The sequence below is a fragment of the Macaca nemestrina genome, chromosome 4 (assembly GCF_043159975.1).
Source record: "Macaca nemestrina isolate mMacNem1 chromosome 4, mMacNem.hap1, whole genome shotgun sequence".
In the NCBI taxonomy this organism is placed as follows: Eukaryota; Metazoa; Chordata; class Mammalia; order Primates; family Cercopithecidae; genus Macaca; species Macaca nemestrina.
The window spans coordinates 72,614,428-72,631,487 of record NC_092128.1 but is presented as its reverse complement, the minus strand read 5'-3'; the positions used below and the strand labels follow the sequence as shown (position 1 = coordinate 72,631,487).

General features: G+C 38.6%; 1 long non-coding RNA gene across 1 annotated transcript in view; it reads right to left on the bottom strand.

Moving 5' to 3' along the window:
- The window catches only part of LOC105475501 (uncharacterized), a 130,853-nt gene that overhangs the window by 98,060 nt on the left and 15,733 nt on the right, over positions 1-17,060 (bottom strand). The window contains exons 3-8 of the long non-coding RNA XR_983404.2: positions 16,547-16,641; positions 15,952-16,176; positions 11,594-11,772; positions 10,606-10,686; positions 10,379-10,474; positions 3,933-4,153 (exon numbers count right to left, since the gene is read on the bottom strand). This is a non-coding gene — a long non-coding RNA (uncharacterized lncRNA). The remainder of the gene's footprint in view (positions 1-3,932; positions 4,154-10,378; positions 10,475-10,605; positions 10,687-11,593; positions 11,773-15,951; positions 16,177-16,546; positions 16,642-17,060) is intronic.

Below are 17,060 nucleotides of genomic sequence, written 5' to 3'. Positions count from 1 at the left end.
GTAACCACTGATAAAAGTTTAATGTGTATCCTTTGGGTCATTTTCTACGCATTCACAAAGCAAAAGGAAGGAGAAAAGCAGAGAAAAAGAAGAGAGAATGGAGGAAGTTATTTCAAAACAGATAATATTGTGCATTTTGTTCTGCAGCCTGCTTCTTTCACACAAGACTGTCTTGTAGACATCTAATATTTATATTTTCTTCTAACAGCTGCACAGTATTTGTTAGCATAGATGTGCCATAATTTGTTAACTATTCCCCTATCAGTAGACATTTAGCAGTCTCTAGTTTGCTCCTGTTCCAAGATATGCTACAGTGAAATTTTTGTCCACGTCTATCTTTATACATTTAATGTGAATATTTCTGTGGAATAGGTGTCAACAAGAGGGGTTGCTGGTCAAAGGTAAGAGCAATTTGAGTCTTCAGACATTGCTAAATTGTCTTCCTAAGGTTCCAGAAGTTATGCTTCTATCAGTTATTATTTTAGCTTTCTTTTAAACCTTTTCATAAATCTCACAAAAAAGACAAATGGGAGCAATGACTAGAAAGTACACAAAGGTTTCAGGATCTTCATTTAAGAATACTTTTCACTCTTTTTTATCAATGTTTTGTGACATTGTTGCTTTTTCTCAAGGGGAAATAGTGGCATTCATGAGGTTTGTTTCTTGGCTTTGTGATGGCTGGAGCTAAAATTAACATACAGTGAAGGTCACAGATCTTAAGTATACATACAAGTCAATGAGTTTTGCTAAATATAATAGAGGATATTTCTATCACCTCAGAAAGTTCCCATATACTCTCTTCAATAAATCCCAGCTTCCATGAATACCCTCCTGTACATATTTTTGTGGACATATTTTCTGTTCCTTTGGCTAAGTTTATAGGAGTAGAAATGCTGAGTGATAAGGCTGTTCTATGTTTATCTTCATAAGAAATTACCAAACGGTACCATTTTATATATTAATCAGCACTGTATGAAATTTCTAGGGGTTCCACAGGCTCACCAACATTTTATATAAAATGATATATTATTATAGTTTTAGTTTTTATGTCCCTGACAATTAATGATATTTGAGCATTTATTCTTGTACATATCTTTTGGGAAGTATCTGTCCAAGTATTTTGTCTATCTATTATACTTCTTATTTGTTTTTCCAATTGTTGACTTGTAAGAGTTATTTATGTATTCTCTATATAAATCCTTTGTAGGATATGGGTATTATAAATATTTTCTCACAGTCTGTGGCTTACTGTTTTTAATTAATGGATCCAATATTGTCCTGTTTTCTTCTAGTAATGGTCAAGTTTTAGGTTTTAGGTTCAGATCTGTAATAATCCCTCTGATTAATTTCTGTGTATTATGTGAGGTAGAAGCTGAGGATCATTTTTACTACACATTTACCCAATTTTTCCAGTACTGTCAAAAAGACATAAGTCACCCTTATTTTATTATTCTTTTAATGTCTATAGCAGGGGTCCCCAATCCCCGGGCCACAGACAGGTACTGGTCTGTGGCCTGTGTAGAACCTGGGCCACACAGTAGAAGGCATGCAGTGAGCGAGCAAGCATTACCTCCTGAGCTCTGCCTCCTGTCAGATCAGCGGTGGTATTAAATTCTCATAGGAGCACTAACCCTATTGTGAACTGTGCATGCAAGAGATCTAGGTTGTACGCCTCTTATGAGAATTGAATATCTGACAATCTGAGGTGGAAGAGTTTCATCCCGAAACCACGCACTCCCCAATTGTTTCATGAAAAAATTGTCTTCCACAAAACTGGTCTCTGGAGCCAAAAAGGTTGGGGACTGCTGGTCTATAGGCTCTATAGTTTTATTTTATTCCTGATATTAGTAATTTGTTTGCTAGCAGTTTATAAATTTTATTACTCTTTCCAAAGACACAACTTGTGTCTTTTGTTAATTTTATTCTTTTCTATTGCATTGATTTCTACTTTCATATTTATTATTTCTATTATTTACATATATATGGTTTAACTGAGTTTAATTTGTTCTTTTTGTAGTAGCTTAAAATGAAAATTTACATCATTGATTTGACACCTTTCTTTAACTAAAATATCAGCTTTTTTTTTTTTTTTTTTTTTTTTTTGAGAGAGGGTCTGGCTCTGTCTCCCAAGCTGGAGTGCAGAGGTGCGATCTCAGCTCACTGCAACCTCCACTTCCCCCGGCTCAAGCAATTCTTCTGCCTCAGCCTCCTGAGCAGCTGGGATTACAGGCATGTGCCACCATGCCCCAGAATAAAAATATTTGTATTTTTAGGAGAGACAGGGTTTCGTTATGTTGGCCAGGCTGGTCTCAAACTCCTGACCTCAAAGGATTTGCCCACCTAGGCCTCCAAAGCGCTGGGATTACAGGTGTGAGCCACGTTCCCAGCCCAACTAAAATATAAACATTTCAAAGTGTATTTCTTCTAAGAACTGATTTACCTGCATTCCACAAATTTTGATAGGTTATATGTTCATTATCATTCATTTTGAAAGTTTCTCATTTTTCTTGTGATTTCTTCTTTAACCTACAGTTCATTTAGCAGTCTTCAAGAGATCTTTTTGTAATTAATTTCTAATTTAACTCCTCTGTGGTAAGAAAACATCTTTGTAAAATGCCAATCCTTTGAAATTTGAGTCTTATTTTATGGCCCAGCATATGGTCTATCTTGATGAATGCTCTTTACGTACTTAAAAAGAATATATCTTCTGAAGTTACTGGTTACAGCATTCTGTGAATGTCAGTTAGGTCAAGATGGTTCTTAGTATCAAAATCTCCTATATTATCATTATTATTATTATTTGAGATGGAGTCCCACTCTATTGCCCAGGCTGCAGTGCAATAGTGCGATCTCAGCTCGCTGCAAGCTCCACCTCCCAGGTTCATGCCATTCTCCTGCCTCAGCCTCCTGAGTAGCTGGGACTACAGGCACCTGCCATCACGCCTGGTTTTTTTTTTTTTTTTTTTTTTTTTTTCAGTAGAGAAGAGGGTTTCACCGTGTTAGCCAGGATGGTCTCAATCTCCTGACCTCGTGATCTGCCCGCCTCAGCCTCCCAAAGTGCTGGGATTACAGGCGTGAGCCCACCATGCCCGGCCTAATTTTTCATGTAGTTATTCTTTCAATTACTGGGAGGGTGATGTTAGGTCTTTATAATTGTGGATTGTTTTAGTCCCCTCTTTAGTTCTGTCAGTTTTTGCTCCTTATATGCTGAAGTTTTATTATTAACTGCATATACATTTATAATTATTACGTCTTTCGGATGAATTGATCCTTTAGCATTATGAAATGCCTTTAAGTTCTACTAATAAGCCTTTACTTGAAGTCTGCATTTCTCTAGGGTTAACATAGTTACACCACGTTTCTCTTGCTCACAGTTTGCATGCTATATATTTTTACTTTTATTTCCAACCTATCTGTATCTTTATATTTAAGGTGCACATCTGATAGACTGTTTACGGTGGAATTTTGCTTTTTTATATTATTTGGCAATATTTGTCTTTTAGTTAGTGTTTAATCCATTTATGTGTAGCGTTAAATATTGACATAGTTGGATTTAGGTTTACCATTTTGTTATTTAGTCTCTATTTACTCCATCATTTTCCTTTGTTTCTCCTTTCCTACATTATTTTTGCTTAATAACATTTTTATAGTATTCGTTTTAGTTTTCCCATGGATTTAACTATATATTTTTGTATTTTAAAAGTAATTACTCTAGGTATTATAACATACATTATTGACTCACCACAGTCTACTCAGAGTGAATGTTTGACCCCCTTATGTAAAATGTCAAAGCCCAGAAACTGTAACATTCCATTAATTCCCAGGCACATGCTATATATCAACATATATTATAATGCCACAATTAAATGTTGCTTTAAACAATGAGCTACATTTTTTTAAAAAGGAAGAAAAAATATTGTATATTTACCCACTTTTGAAAAAAACATTTTTGGTGTTATTTCTTCTGTTGATCTGAGTGCGTACTTAGTTTTATTTTCTTTGGTCTGAAAATGTTCCTTTAATATACCGTTAGCAGGTCAGCCTTTATTTTCATTTTTGAAGGATATTTTAGCAGGATGTAGAATTCCAGATGGACAGGTATGATCATTCAGCACTTTAAAGATGTTGTTACGTTGTATCTGTCTCATTGCTTCTGTTGAAAAGAAGGTGATTAATTATATAATTGATCCCTGTATGTGATCTATTTCCTCTGACAACTTTGGCAAAACTGTGCCTAGATGTTTGTTTGTTTTGTTTTGTTTTGTTGTACTTGCCTTGCTTGGGGTTTGCTGAGCTGCGTGGCTTTATAACTTGATTTATTTTCCATTATACATCTATTATTTTTAAAATTTTTTCCTTTTCCCTGTCTTCTTTTTCCAGGAAGCCAATTTATATAGATTGGATTATTTGATACTTTCCCACAGGACCTTAAAGCTCTCTTCACACACTTTTTCACATAATTTTTATTCTCTCTATTCTTCAGACTGGATAGTTTCTATGGATGTCTTCTAATTCCCTAACCCTTTGCTCTTAAATTCATCAAGTAAATGTTATTTCAAACACTGTGCTTTTTAGCTTAAAAATTTATATTTCATTCTTTTTTAGTTTCCATTTTTTTTTTGCTGAAATACTCCATCTGTCCACTTATTATGACTATCTTATTCTTTAATTCCTTAAACAAATATATAATAGCTAATTTTAAGTCTTTGTAACATCCAAGTCATCTTGGATCATTTACTGTTTGGTCACATTTCCCCATTTCTTCATATGTATGTCTAGTACTATTTTAGTGTATACTGGACATCGTAAAGAATACATTATAAACTCTAGTTTTTGTTTTTTCCTCTCAACAGTACAGAATCTTGTGGTCCATGGCATTTAAATTACTGGCAGCTCACCATGAACTTTTAGAGGCTTGATTTTATGCTTTGATGGGGTCTGTTTCCATTGTGTTATTAGTCCTAAAGCAAATCTCTGGAATCTGATAACTAGCCTTTATAACTAAAGCATGACTTTTCGAGAGTCTAAGTGGTAATCTTGAAAAACTACCAAGCTCCTCAAACTTGGCAGGACTCAAACTCTAAACTCTGTCTTGGTGCAGTGAACAAGAGTTTAAAAATTTCTGTTCTGTTCTTTCAGTCTCTCAGCTACAGGTTTTCACTGGTCACCTTGGAGTTTCCCTTTCACATGTGCAGGTGAGGCTCACCAAAGATTAGAGAGGAGATTATGAGCAGATTTGGGGCCTACCTATCTGCTCTGTGATCTTTCTCTCTGGGATTTTTACCCCTCAATTTCCAGATGTTGTGATAGCTCCAAACACTATTCTTTGACTCCTCAGGTCAATAAGACTAACTTTTTGCTTCAATTCTAGCTGTCCTGCACCAAGTGGACTGTAGAGCACCTATAAAAACATCAATAAATACATTGATTTTATCTAATTTGGTTCCTTAATTCAAGGATCAAATTCTCTCTAGTTTTTGGCTGCTTTGTTGTCTCCCCAGTATGTTTAAATTGATGTCTTTTAATATTTTGTCCAGAGTTCACAATTGTTATCTATAGGAAGGGCAGTCTGATACAAACTACTGCAGCATAACCAGAACCAAAACATATGCAGGCAACTTTTTCATTCTATTTCACTTAAGTAAAAAGTTTTTCACATGTAGCATAAAATTACAGCAAGTTTGAAATTTTAGGTGAAACTTTTACTTTTGAATTACAAGTTTCCATTTCTAGATCATCATTGCTTTACTAAAAGGTAAATGCTCCAAAGAGAGAAATAAATGCTTGCCTTCCTTAAGACAATCTCAAAGGAAATGCCATGTCTGTTTTTGTTTAATTTAGTATTTGTAATATAAAGAGGCTTAGGACCTCAGCCTTCTAAAAGTTTTCAACCTGAAAGATGTGAGTTTATTATTATCTATGTGGCCTCCCAGTTTTGCAGATAATCCCTTAAAAACCTCCCTGTGGCTGACTGTTTATATAAATAAGAGATAACTCTGTTTTAATTCATTTCATTGGGTATAGTGTACAAATTGAGGGAAGGAGAGCCAGGTATAAGAATCTAGTGAGCTGGGAAATATGGGTGTTTATTTTGTAGGATGTGGTTTAGAGATTCCTGGTTGGAATGGCCCATACCATAAGAGTTCCGGGTGAGTGCCATGCCACACAGGAAACAATTGTAGCCTGCCCCTGGGAGTAAGCCAGAGAGCTAACAAATTCAGTGTGCATTGTAATGCTTCATCAACACGCCTTCTGCAGGGCCTGCCCTCTCTGCTGGGTCACTGACCTTTATAAGTGCACAGTCATGGCCACCGCCTGACAGGCATGAAAAGGAGACAGACAATGGACGAGAAGGAGACATGCACAGAGGGGGAAAATGCACTCATTCAAGGGATTTACTGGTCAGGGATGTCATGTCCTACGTCCAATTCCAGAATGCATGTGGTGGTGTTTAAGCCATGCATATTGAGCCACGTAAATATAAGGAATGATTATCATCAACATATGGACATAAAAATATCCCTGAGAATCATGACTGATTTTGTGGCAGCACAGAACAATGTAGAAAGTTGTTTTGTGCTATAAAATTTTTCACCAATTTATAAAAGCTTTAGATCATTAAAATTGATTAGAGTGTCATACAGCCTGATTTCAAAGGCATTCCAGACTCCAGAGGCGGCATCAGATAGTGAACTGCAAGCTGGGGAAAAAACAATGAATTTGGGTCCTGAATTTGTCCTAAAGGAGCTGTGCAACCTTTGGCCATTTGTCACAAACAATCAGACTCCCATTTCTTCATCTGTATACGAGTAGGTGCCATCTTAGTACAATGATACCATTTCCCCGATATTTTAGGATTTCTGTGTTTCTTACTATTCCTTTGCATCCTCAGATGATTCATACAGATTCTTCTTCAGGAAGTTTAGGAAACATGTTAACACAGTGATTTTCAAAATGAACTTCTGGAACTCTATTTATTTCCCCCATTCAGTAAGACATACTGGTATTATTTTACATATTGGAATGCCATGTAGACTTTTATTTCTTTTTATTCCATTTTTAAAAGGAGTCTATTTCAAGCAAAAAAAAAAATTTGAAAACCAATTCTGAAGGATGTTCCTTTTACCTCTGATGGTGTATGATTCTTGTAATGAAAAGGGAATGCATAAATTTGTATCTTTTATTAATAAGCATTTTCAAAGGCTCTTAACACTGATATTAAATTAAATGTCTCTCCTATTGATTATTGATCAAAATAGTGTTCTTATAGAAAAACTAAGTATAGCAGATGCATCTGGAACGGGACATGCGTTCTGAGAACCCCACTCTAGAATGGGAGCACTGTTCGAGAGTACATATACAGCCTTTACCACTACAGAGATTGTCACACAGAGTGGTGTTATCGCACTGGGTTTGTCAGCATTTCATGGTCTCTAATGATCTCATGTGCTTATGCAGCCCAAGGGCATCTCAAAAATGTCATCTTGGCTGGCATTCCACCTCAAAGTGCCTAACAACGCATCTTGCTTCTTGAAGAACTTCTGCTGATTATCAGCGGTTCAGGAAATGTAATCTAATTTTTAACACTAACCAAACCCAAACATAATTACATGCCTAAATATGTAGAAAGAATAAGCATATCATGCAGTTCAGAGTCAAATAAACATGATCTCTATTTCTGATCATTGAAAAGTAATCTTCCTCACTACTGCCTTCTACAAATACAAGGTAATGTGTGTGAGCCACATGCAAGTGGGTTCCTAAATCCCACTGTCTATCTAATATTTACAGTAACATTCACTCGAGAACCTACTCCCATATGTGCTAGAAATCATTTTTCCATTTTGAAAGAGTGAAGAAATTATTCCCATTCTGCAAAAGTCAATAAACTTAGTCCTGGAGAGGATAACATCACAGTTCATTTTCATATATAAATGTCCTTCCCTGCTAGAGACTGAGCATCTCCATGGGAGAAGAGTGATGTCCGATTAAGTGTTAAGGTGAAAAGTCCAGTTCATCTTCTGGAAGAAGAGAGTGATACGTCTTTGTTCATCCCTAAGCCTTCCGGGTTGGAATAACAATAATTGGGATTTCGTGAGAACCTAGAAGAGTAATCTTGTTTAATGTATTCACTCCCAAAATACAAAGTTTCTGGACTACCCTCTAGAAGCTTTTATTCTGTTGTATACAAACACATTATCATTCATACAGCCTAAAATTTCACATAATCATTTGCTGAACACTTTGCAGTTAGGCTTTTTAGATATATTTTCAGTTTGTTCTTGATTTCCCTATTTTTTTCTCTTTTTTAGTTTTTTTTTTTTTTTTTTTTTTTTTCTTGCTGGGGAAGAGGGTGAGACATATTTAAATTTAATAGAGATGATTGTTCGACAGAATTTTGAAGGAAGTGAGTGTACTCACTCCACCCACTTCATCAGGAGATGCTTCCTCTGTGAGGTGGGATTTGAGTCATATTAATTTGTCCCAGACCACACCAAAATTAAGCTGTTCACGTCCGAAACATTCCATGAATTCAGTTGCGAGGAGGAATTTGTTCAGCCATGTTATGGATTCATATTTCTCTCCTCTCCCTAGAAGGTCTGGGTGTCCTTATAAGGGAGATCGCCTCTGTTTCCCACAGTGTGGAGAGCGAAATAAATACTCTCTCACAGTCAATGCAGAGGTAACTTTTTTTTAATGGATTAAAAAAAAAAAAAAAAGCAGTTCTGAGAGTCCATCACTGTTTCAGCATCCCCATTCAGAGAGGGGGCTTTTGTCTCTCTCTCAGTGGGAGCTGCCATTTTAATGGGGCCTCCAGCAGGGCCTGGTTTGATGATGTGAAGTAGGCCTGGAAGAATCGTGGAATTTTTTTTTAATTTAGATTTTGGTTAATTTAACCATACTGGCTTTCAAATGAACTGAAATGTAAAAGTGAATCCACGGTAAATGTCCCTCAGAAGCTGCTACCAGATAATTTCAGCGATTTCTCATTTCTGAAGCTCTCTCATGTGAAAACCAATCCCTTGAAGTTCTAATAGGCATTACCGGCCATCTACCCCCAACCCCCAATCTATTTGCAAAGATGAAAATCGGGAGTAGAATTCATTCTTAAAAATATGCATACGCATACACAGATACAAACGTGCACTCCTAAATGCTAAATGAAAACATTGCTTTTAGCTGATTGGTGATGCCAAGCCAGGATTGGGATGGCTTTGTGGTAATTCTGGGGTTTCCCTTTTGCCTGAGTCATGAACACCAAGGTACATGGAATGCTCCCCGACCCCAGAGCCTTGGGAGTGCCAAAGCTACTCCCCAAGCCCTCGCCCCAGAGGGGGATTCCAAACCCCCCTGCAGCACACTTTCTAGATAAAACTGTTGCTCTCAGTAATGAGGCCACAGCCTGCAGAGCCAAACTGGCCCGCAGGCCGCTTTCTGCAGGCCTGGCGCCGGACCTGCTCTGCCCCCGCCCGCCCCGCAGCCCCGGCGGCCACACAGTGGCTGCGCCTGGCAGCTGCGCGCCCAGATGCCAACCGCTGGAATGTGTTTTATGTTCCCGCGTCTCTGCCTGGCTGGCTAGGGGGAAAGCTCTTCCCTGGCCTCTCCGGCTCCGGCGCTGGGCTGCGGCAGCTGGGGAACTGATGTACGATCATTTTACACATGAGCTAGCTGTTCACCCTTCCAGGAACTGTTTGCCTGCACTAATTCCGCGCAAGATGCACACACTGAGCCCCTTTGTAGAGCTGAAGGATGACAGTCTCTCCGGCCTAGATTGGTTTAGTAAATGACTGACTGCATGGGCCTGAATACCTGGGTATTCGTGTGTGTGTGTGTGTGTGTGTGTGTGTGTGTGTGTGTGTGTGTGTGTGTGTGTGTTGACTTAGATAAAGGCAGTCTCTCTTTGCAGAAATAAACGAATTAATGAATTTTTTAAAAGAAGGTAGAACTAACGCATTTTAGAAAAAAGCAAACATCAGGGAATGTACAGTTTGTTACAACATATCTATCCATGATTCCATTTCAGGGGGGGGGGTTTACATGAAGATATCCTACAATCAGGCAATCGCCAAACAAGAAAGCATTCTTAATTGAGTTGAAAGTGGGAGTAGGGGGACAGAAAAATCGCCCCCATAAAATAATTTCAAATTCAGCTTTGTGTTTCCCAGTAATTGGGCTGTCAGAGGATGAGACTGGGAGTGGAAAAACCCAAGTCAGTCTTGGAGCTGCACTTCTCAAAAGTCGCTGCAAAGACTTTGAGGGGGTCAGCGATTTGTGTTTATTTACAACAATATTTTAATTAATCATATTTAATAAAATTTGATATCACTGCATCGGTAGCTAAGCAAAATATTAATTATGATTTAGTTTATTGACTTACCACTATCAAGAACTTGGATGATGCCTTTTTTTAAAATCATTTTATTGCTCTGTGCCTTTTCTATGCTTCAGAAGTGACGATGGCAGGTTTAAGAGTCTAGGAAACATATGAGCCTGGGATGAAAAGTCAGATACTGAAGACCCAGTTGTACACATAATGCATTTTTAGAGAGAATACATAAAAATGGACATCCAGCCAGGTGTAGTGGATCATGCCTGTAATCTTACCACTTTGGGAGGCCAAGACAGGAGGACTGCTTGAGGACAGGAATTTTAGACCAGCCTGGGCAGCATAGCAAGACCCCATCTCTACAAAAAAAAAAAAGAGAGAGAGAGAGAGAAAAAGAGAAAAAAAAGTGGACATCACTTATAAAGTACACTCTCAATAGCAGATATGCTCTACCTTTAAAAAAAATGTTTTGAATTATTAATGTATTACCTCCTTGTTAAAGAAGAAAAAACAATACAGAAATGTTTAAAATTAAAAGTAAAAATTACCCCCATTCCCACTCCCCTGGAATGATCACTTACAAATCCAACAAGTATCTTTCCAGTCTTTTAAAACATACAAATACATATACTGTATAACATATATGTGTGTATAAAATATATGTGTGTATTGCATATGTTTGTATACATGCAATATACATTTAATATACCTATAGAGAGAGGATCACTTCTTTTTAATGGGATCTTATTAAACATATTATTCTATAACTTCCTTCTTTTTACTCAGAAATATACTCATGAATAGCCTTTAATACCAGTATTATATTATTTTTAGTAGCTCTATAATATTCCAGAATATCAGTGTACGGTGTTTTATTTAGTCCTTCCCATATTTACGGTCATTAAAGTTATCCTAAGTTCATCAGTAATATCAATAATGCTGCCATAAACATCCTTCCATATACATCATAAATTTTAAATATATATTTAAATGCAGCTATTTTTGTTGTTGTTTTTGTTTTTTGTTTTTGTTTTTGTTTTTGCCTGTGTGGAAACTGGAACTGTCAACTGAGAAGGGGAAGGCAGCAAGAAATGAAGTATAAGTGTTGCATAAAGAATAAAGGCTCAAGTTGCAAAGCAGTGGGTTGGAGTTGGCTTATAGGAACAGAAAGCAGACTCATTAAACATTGCATTTTGATGTGTAATATATTTTTTTCAAAGTCATAAGACTCTGTGTTCTCATAATATCTTCTTTCAGATAACATACCTGTAGGTATGCACAACTCTGTCTCCAACTTTGTAACTGAACTGGGCGTGGAGTTGGGTTCACTTTGTAACTTTGAAATGTTGATGAGCAGCACGGGAGCAGTCATGGCTTCTCTGTAGCTAAGAAGACTGCAGTAGTTGCTACAACCAGTAGCTATATTTGGCTCTATTTCTCAAGCACTGAAATTGAAAATAAAAAAGTGTTTTTCCTTCACTTTGATCTCCTTTCTATTTTGCTTTCTTTTATTGTATATTCTTTTTGAAAGTCACCTCACATTCTTACTGATTGGGTCTAGTCATTCCTTTATCCATTCACTTATTGATGTACATTGATATACTTACTGAAATACATCAAGTAGAGCTCATTTACCTTCATTATACCAGGAAAAAAAATCACCATTTGCCATCTGGGGCCAAAAACCCCTTTTAATTTTCTAAAATATTTTAAAAAATATTTTAAGTCATTTTGCAAATGATTGATAGAAGAATAAGGGATAGTAAAAAAAAAAAAAGTTAGAAATGTTAATAAGAATTTAAGCATAGCAAATTTAAATTTTCCATCTTTTCCTGCTTTTGAAGGTATCTATACCCAAAATGGACAATGTCTTTAAAATTCAACTAATCACCAAACCTATCATACAGGAGCCTGCAGCATATCCATAGTGTAAATATTGATTCCTGATTTCAAATAACTCTTTGCATATTCATGGTTCTGCTCTGTTTGGCCTTATCAAAATGTGACACATTTGAAATTTTTAACAAACCAGAATTGTGTTGGCATTGTCACAGGATTCTTAGGGTATTGCTTCGCCAGCCAGAAATCTCTGTGGCCGGTGGTGCCTTTGCTTAAGTTTTGCTTGGGCCTGCTGGGCCCACTCGGCCTGGCAGGCTGCACTCAGCTGGTGCTACTGGCCTGGATCCCATGCCTGCCAAGGGTGAGCAGAGCAGTGATGGGTGTGTGAGTAAGTGCGGTGTCCGGCCACTGCGCACAACCAGGCATGCCGGCTGCTGTGGGGGCAGGGAAGTCCAGGAGCCAGCACAGGTGTCGGCTCCCTGCAAGGCTGTACCTGGACCAGGCATGCTGCAAGCAGCTTCCACGACTGGCACTGTGGAATGTGCTGGTGCCCAGAAGCTTGGAGACAGCAGGAATTGCCGAGCCCCAAGGAGGGTGCCACAGCCCTGGCTTGGGGAGCTCCCAGGTCTGATCTCCCCAAAGGGTTGCATTTCTTCTCTCCTTCTCTCTGCTCTTATTTCTTATTGCCCACAATGTGGCCAGCAAGGGGCATGTTTCAGCCCTGTGTTATAGCTCTTTTAACCCTGTCATTTGGTGGGTCCCAAGTTCTTGTCTTGCATCCAGGAAGAATGAGGTACATGGACAAAGGAGGCTGAGCAAGGCAAAGTAGGAGCTTTATTGAGTGATAAAACAGCTCAGAGGAGACCCACAGTGGATAGCTCCAGGGTGTCCTGATGAGTGTTCTGCTTTCAGCAGAGAGGAGACCCTAGAATGGGTAGCTCCTCTCTGCAGCTGGTCATCCTGTCATCTTTTTTGAGTCTGGCTGAATCTGGGGGTTTTATGGACTTCAGAGGAGAGGAAGTATGTGCTAATTGGTCCATGTGTGGACCCATGAAAAAGCACTATCAGCTCCCACCCTGGTCTGTGGGACTGGCAGCCAGGCCCCCAGACTTCAGGCTTTCTCTGGCTTGAAGGTGAAGCTCCACTGGGGACCCGCCCCTTTCAGCCCAGGAGCCTGTCTGCCTCCTACTGCTGTTCATGGCACCCAGACTGTTCATGCTGAGGAGAAACTGCAGGCCAGTGCAGAGCTTCCCTCAGTACCCACTTTGGCCTCCCTCTTGTGTTTGTTGGTGCCCAAGGTCTGGAGGGGGCCAAGGCAGCAGGGCACTGGCATGTCAGCACTGCCCTGAGCTTGTGCACACCCAGCCAGGTTGCCACAGTGCCCAGGCTGGGCCCCGACTTTGCTTCAAGATCAGACCGGCTGCCGGGAGTGGGGAGAGGCTAGGCAGCAGGAGCCTGTTGGGGAAGAGGGGCTTCCTGGGACCCTGAAAGCACAGAGATGCCAGGATCTGCAGCCATGGCTTGGGCAGCTGCAGCAGCACCTGGGAGGGTGGGGCTCCTGCCTGCTCCCAGTCCCCAAGGATACAGGGATGCCTGAGTCCGCAGCCCCAGCTGCACCTCCCTCACTGCAGCTGGCATCATGGCAGTGGCTGCTCCAGACAGGCCACCACTGCCATCAGCATGAAGACTGCCATTTTCTTTGCTCCATAAGTGCCAAAAATGTTATTTCTGGATTTATGAACACCAGTTAAAATAATCAGTTCAATTAATTTTTTATTTCTATATCTTGTATTTCCTTCCAGTAACCTTTGTAAACACACCTGCCTTCAGAATTCATTTGCTAGTAAATCACATGGAATAAATTTTGAAACGATTTGAAACAATAAAAGATACTCTTAACATATTTTCAGCAAAACAGAATGGTTTAAGTTCTTACTGCAAAATATTTCCTGTTGAATAACTAACTGGATGAGAATACCATATTTTCTTTATTTATTTAGAAATGAATTGTTCATTCATTGATTTTTAAGTATGGGAGAAAAAATTATACCCAGAATATTGTCATCTGAGGACTCATACCTGAGATTTCCCTTCTGTGACCAATTTACTGTCATCATTATGGCCTAGGAAGCTGATACCTATCTCTTTGCATTCTTTTTCTGTTTCGTTGAATAATACTTTCCTCTATCAACTTCTTTTTCTTTGTCATTATGGGAAGAAAATGGAAATTTTTAAATCCTCAACTGTGTTTAATAGTCTTTAAAAAGACTGCAAAATATATCTCCATACTTCTCTTATTCCCTACTTTTTAAAAATGCAATACTTTGCACAACCCAAAAAGAAAACTAAAGCTTGATGCCACCATGATGATTTATTTATTTCCTTCCAGGAGGTTTCATTCTTTCATTTTCTTATTATTTTAATCTTTTTAGAAAAGCATAGTTGAGAACAATGAAATAGCAATGCTAAAACCATTCCTGGCAAGTTGAAATAGCAAAATGGGAAAAATAGGCTCATGAAGATTTCTACCATCCTATCTTGTAATTACCATGTAGCTCCATTGGACCCTGTATAAAGCTTTATACAGGCGAAACCCTGTCTCTACAAAATATTTTTTAAAAATTAGCCGAGCGTGGTGGCGCACACTTGTAGTCCCAGCTACTTGAGGGGATGAAGTGGGAGATTCACTTGAACCCTAGAGGTGGAGGTTGCAGTGAGCTGAGACAGCCCACTGCACTCCAGCCTGGGAGACAGATTGAGACTCTGTTTCAAAAAAGAAAAATAAGTAACGATTTCCTGGGTTCTTCGGAAGAATAAAAGACATCAAATATCTTTACAAATAGTTACAAATAAAAATTCAAAAATAAAATGAGATGCAACAGGTCCTGATGATATTCTGAAGGTTAAGGTAGGAGGTATTGTATGGATCACATCATAGCCTCCTTTCCAGGTCAGGCAGATTCAAGGTGAGGCAACTGACTAATGAGGCAGGTGCTGAACCAGTGCTTCACTTCAGACTCTTAAAGAATGATCACTAGCTAAAGATGGAAATAGTGATATTAACAATAGGTGTTCAGAAATAATTTTGAAATTTCATTTGAATTTAATCCTCTGTAGTTCAATAACCATTTCACACAAGAGAAACTGCTGTGAAAGTTAAATAGCTTACCTGTGGTAAATTAAATGAAATATCCTGATCCTCAAAGCTAGAAACACTACATGGGTTCATTCAATAAACATTTACTGACTGTCTATAATATGAAAGAGACTGTTTCTGGATAGCCTATGTAGATACCTTTCAAAATGGGTTAAATCGAAGTGAAAGTATTCCAAGAATGTGCTACTTGAGAACAATGTCAGTTTTCCAAACTTTAGGTCTCTAACTTTAAAAATGGCCATTAGAAGATTTCTCATTCACTAAAATTGTTAATTGAGCACAACTTTCACTTTCCTTGCTGATTTTACCCTTACCACCTCTTCTTTAGTCCTCACACAGTATAAGGTATATGTGTTTCCCCACCGGATTGGTAGACTTATAACTTGCTTTGCTCCATAAAGATTTCAGGGGGCATACAATAAATACATTTAATATAGCAACATAAATCAAACTAAAACAAAAAAGAAAAACTGGTAAAGATTTGTGCAGAAACCTAACTTAAACCAACATAAGCAAAATAATAATAATAGGTGTTTTAATTTGAAGCAATCACATGACACATTGGAAAGGGCAGAGATGCAGGTCAACCTTAAGGACAACTGTAACCAGGGCTTTAAGTAACACTCACATCTTACTGCAGTCTCTGTTTTGCTCTGCTTGTCAGTTTCATTCTTGTTCACCCAGGCTGATTCTCTCCACGTGGCAGGAAACACAGCTATTCACAGCAACCGGGTTTTTATATCCCATTGCTTCAGCTCAACTCTCTGGGTTTCTATCTGCCTGTTCTAGGAAAGGCTGTAACTGTCCTAGCTTGAGTCAGTCAATCACCAATCTCTGATGCAAATATTAACACCTGTAGCCACAGCCAAAACCAGAAAAAAAAAAGGGGGACTATGATTGATCGAGTTTGTATTATGTACCTGCTTATGTAGTCAAGTGCTTATCCATGTACCCATTAAATATAGCCAAGGAGCAGGATCATGTTATACAAAATGGCCACTCCCACAAAAGTCAATCAAGGAGGGATTTACCAAATAAAGTGATTGTGCCAGGAACACAATTTTGAAGCTATCTACTATAATAAAGTAGGATAAATTAATGGTAATAATGCAATTAAAGCCAGGAGTTAAGGTGGGGCACTTGCTTCACACCCAACATTTCACTAATTCGACCAGATGTTCAAAGTGGGGATAGGGAAGAAAATTCATACAGAGAAGACTCACCTCTATGCTACCTTCAACTTCTCCACGGTGGTTATGACACTAGCACTGTTGAAGGCAGAACTTCAGGACAGGCCTTCAATGGGCCTCATGTAAAACTGAGAAAAGTCAGTAATATACACATCACTATGGAGCCAATAGATGAGCTGGCTCAGCAAATAGATGAGTTGAATCTCTCTAATTCATACTGACCCCAAGCACTCTAAATCAGTCACTCAGCCTATGAGACCAGCAGAGGGCTGGGATCCTTGCCCAGGTCCCGTCAGCTTTCCCCAGGAAGAGCTCTCTACAGTCACATCTGAAGCCCAAAGAAAGATCCAGGAACCTCCTTTAGCCCCTCTGTCACTCAGCCTTGCCTACGGCTATCTCTAGACTATGATAGTTTTTGTAATCGACTAAATTTGCTTCTAAAACATGAGTATTAAGGGTGATAAACCCACATTTGGTCAAAATCCAAACAATCAGAAAGTTCAGATAATCAGAATTGGTCTTATTGATTGTCTAAAAATGATTGACA